This window comes from Chrysochloris asiatica, unplaced genomic scaffold, assembly GCF_000296735.1.
Source record: "Chrysochloris asiatica unplaced genomic scaffold, ChrAsi1.0 scaffold00404, whole genome shotgun sequence".
Lineage (NCBI taxonomy): Eukaryota > Metazoa > Chordata > Mammalia > Afrosoricida > Chrysochloridae > Chrysochloris > Chrysochloris asiatica.
The window spans coordinates 133,060-137,247 of NW_006408922.1; positions in this window are offsets into that span (position 1 = coordinate 133,060).

The following is a 4,188-nucleotide window of genomic DNA, read 5'->3' on the forward strand; positions in this document are numbered from 1 at the left end:
AAATCCACTGTCATCCAGTTTATTCCAACTCACAGCAACCCTCTAGGCCAGAGTGGAACTGCTGAATGTGGTTCCCAAGGTTATATATCTGTACAAAAACTAACTGCCATATCTTTCTCCCTCAGAGCAGCTGGTAAGTTCGAACTGTCTACCTCTCGTCCGAAGCCCTACGCTTAAGGCTTAAAGATTATAGCTGCTTCAAGTAGAAAGATGGCTGCTTTGAAAATCATAGGGGGCATTTCTCTGTCCTGTAGGGGTGCTATGAGATGGAATTAACCTGCAGACAGTGGTTTTGTTTTGTTTAGTGTTATGATTGTTAATAAGTGCCACCAAGTCAGTTCCGGCTGGTGGATTTGACCCATGGACCTTGCAGTTCAAATCAACCGTGTGGTCGAGTGCTTATTCTACAGCACCACACCAGGACGACACCCATTAAAGAAACTCTGGTGGTACTGTGGTTAAGTGCTCTGTTGTCAAGTGAAACGTTGGCATTTCAAACTCCCTCTGCAGGAGAAAAGATCTTGCCATCTGCTCCCATAAAGATTTACAACCTCAGAAATCCTATGGGGCAGTTCTACTCTGTCCTACAGGGTTGCTGTGAATTGGAATAGACTCGACAGCAGTGAGCTAGGTTTACTTTGGGTTTTGGTATAGCAGATGTTGAGCGCTAGGCTGCTAATTGAAAGATCTGAGGTTCAAACTCACCATAAGCTCTTCAGGAGAAAGATGAGGCTGCTTTCATAAAGATTTATAGCTTTGGAAACCTCATGGGGCAGGTCTCCTCTGTCCTACAGGGTCAATCACTGTTGGTCAGACTCTACGCAATGGCCAGTGGGATTGGTTTTGCTGGGGTTTCATTTCTCATTATGTAACTGTATCGATGATCTGCTTTCACCGGAATAATTTTACAATCCATCCTCCTTCCCCCAGACTGTTGTTGCTTTGGGTTGGTGAATTCTATAAAATGAGGGTTTGGAGCAGAAAGATGATGGCAGGTGTTGAGGAAACACAGGTGAACAAGAGGGAACCAGGGGTTGGTCAGTGTCAGGTCAAAAGGTATCTGGGCAGCTTTTGTCTACTCCCTTCCTTCAAGCCTGTCTCAGGGTCACGGTTGGGCTTTGGTAATGAGTTGGTATGCAGATGGGTTCCCCAACTTTTGGACTTGGTCCTAGCCTCCCTCCCACAGCATAGCGCTGTGTGTAAAATTACATTTAATACATCTAAGTTCCTGTGGATGCTTTTCTGAGGTGGCAAGTTCACCTCCCCCATATGATTTAGGACTTGAAAAACCCAAAGAGTCAGGTTACCCGAGAAATTAATTTATCTCCTGATTGTCATAGCTATCTACACTTATTTAGCCCTGCAGAAGATGTAGCCCTGTTCTGGTTTGTCATGCCATCAATGGCTGTCTCTCTAAATATAGAAATCAGCACACTTGCCTGTTTCAAGGTTTAGGCTTTGAACGCCACCTCCCAGACAATTGAGGGATCATCCTCCCTGTCCTCCAGACTGCTGGCTTTCTGTTAATAATGCTTGGATTGGATCTCTCCCTGTCTCTGTGATTGACTAGAGGGATAGGCAGCAAATCCTCATTTTGGTTTGGCAACAGTTTTAACATGTATCAGTACTTCATCCTTTTTTGTCACTGAATAAAGTTCCACTGTATGGATACACTATGTTTTGTGTATAAATTCATCTGTTGAGGAACACTTGGGTTGTTTCAACCTCATGGCTATTCTGAATAGTGTTGTTATGAAAACTGATGTACAAGTTGTTGCTTGAACACCTGGCTTCAAATCTTTTGGGTATATGAGTAGGAGTAGAATTCTGAGTCATACGGTAATTCTATGTTTAACTTTTTAAAGAACCACGTGAGTGTTTTCCATTGCAGCTGCTTCTTTTTACATTCCCATCAGCAATGCATAAGAGTTTCAATTTCTTCACATCCTTGACACCACTTGCTATTTGCCATTTCTTTAATAATAAACATCCAAAAACTAAACCCACTGCTTTTTAGTCAATTCTGATTCCTAGTGACCCTATATATCAGAGTTATTGTTGTTATAAGTCAGTTCCAACTTATAGCGACCCTGTATAGGGTTTCTGAGGAACAGCTGGTGGGTATGAACCGCTGACCTTGTGGTTAGCAGTCCAGTGCTGATTCTATAATGCAGGAGTCCATAGGACAGAGTACAATTGCTCGATAAGTTTTCCAAGGCTGTAAATTTTTAAGACAGCAGATTGCCTCATATTTCTCCTACGGAGCATCTAGTACATTCAAACTGCAGACATTTGGTTAGCAGTCCAATGCTTAACCAGCTGCACCTCCAGGGTTCCTTAATGTTCCTTAAAAATCATCCTAGTGGGTATGAAGTAATGTCTCATTGTGGTTTTGATTTGCATTTCCCTGATGGCTACCAATGTTTAGCACCTTTCCATGCACTTGTTTGTCATATTCACATTTTTGCCTATTTTTTAATTGATTTGTTTGCTTTTTTTGTTGTTGAGTTGTAGTTCTTTATATATTCTGGATACAAATCCTTTATCAGATGTATGACTTGCAAATATTGTCTCCCATCCTATAGGTTGTCTTTTCACTTTCTTAATAATGTCCTTTGGTGTTCAAAAGTTTTTAATTTTCCTCTTCTCCTTCTTTCTGTCCTCTCTTCTTTCTGCCTTCTCTTCTCTCTTCTCTCTCCTCTCTTCTCTCTTCTCTTCTGCCTCCTGCCTTCTCTCTCCGGCAGAGGTCACCTTCCTCTTCCTCACCCTGAATAAAAGTCTCTAGACGGGCAAAAAAAAAAAAAGTTTTTAATTTTGATGAAGTCCAATTTATGCAGTTTTATCTTTTCTTCCTTGTGCTTTTGGTTTCATATCTAAGAATCTCTTGTCATGTCCCAATTCATAAAGATTTACTCCTGTGTTTTCTTTTAAAAGTTTTATGGTTTTAGCTCTTTTTTTTTTTTTAAGCTGACCTCGACAGAAACATTCTCCAATTTATTATCTTATTACGTCACTCTTTCATTTACACCTGGTTCTTTCTAGCTTTGTTTACTTTCACTTCTATACAAGAAAACTCCCTTGCCGCCTAACTTTGATTTATTTAAACTTTTTATTGTGAATGGAGTGAAGATTTACAAAGTTTACAAAAATTAAAAGTTGAATTTTACATTCAGCCAAGCATATACTTTGCTTCATTATATGATTGCAATCCCCTCCATGCACCAAAGTTAACAGCATTTACCTCTATTTACTCCAACCACTGCATTCCTGCCTGTGTCTCCTGTCAGCCCCATCTTTCCTCTGCCATCCTCCCTCCTGCTCCATCACCCATGTCAACATGGGTCTACCCTCTAGCATATGTATCATTTCCTTTTCCCCAAAAAACCCTCATAGATTGTTTCTTTTATCAAGAAAACCCTCTCCCCCCACCCCCTTGATGTACAAAACAAAAACCACGCGGTGATATATAATCGTTTCAACAGCCAAGGGACACATTGTGAAAACCAGTCTCCTGGCTGCCAGCCTTTCTCTTTCCATGAGTCTAGAGTCCTCAGCTGCTCAATCTCTTCATGCCATCACCTCTACCTCCATCTTTGGTGTCGCCCCTTCTCTGGTTAGGGTCCAATGTTCAGCTCATGCTCTTCTCTCTTGATGGTCCTAAGGTCTTCTCTTCCTGGAATGTAAGGTTAACTACTCCCCCCTTTTTGTTATACATCTTCTACCTTTATAGTTGTGATAATCACAATTAGGTATAACAATTACTCACTATTGAATCAATGGTTCCTATCCCCATCTCCTTTCACCAGACCCATCTAGACAAGGGGCAAACTGTTCAGTGGGGAGTCTACCTTATCCCACTTACTCTGAAACTAAAATCCCTCTGGAAAACTTGTAAACCGTCCACTTCGTACCTTTATAGACACCACCACCACCACCCCCCAGCTCCATTTTAGGTAGCCAATGACAAAGTTGCTCGTCCCTATCTACCCTGGGTACAGAGGGGATAGGTTTGATCCTTGATGTGAAGACTCTTTCCCTCTCAGTTGGTATTGTGAGTCACTACAAGTATGTTGTTGTTGTTGTTGTTAAGTGCCGTCAAGTCGGTTCCGACCCATAGCGACCCTGTACAGGGTTTCCAAGGGTGTAAATCTTTACGGGAGTAGAAAGGCTCATCTTTCTCCCGCGGAG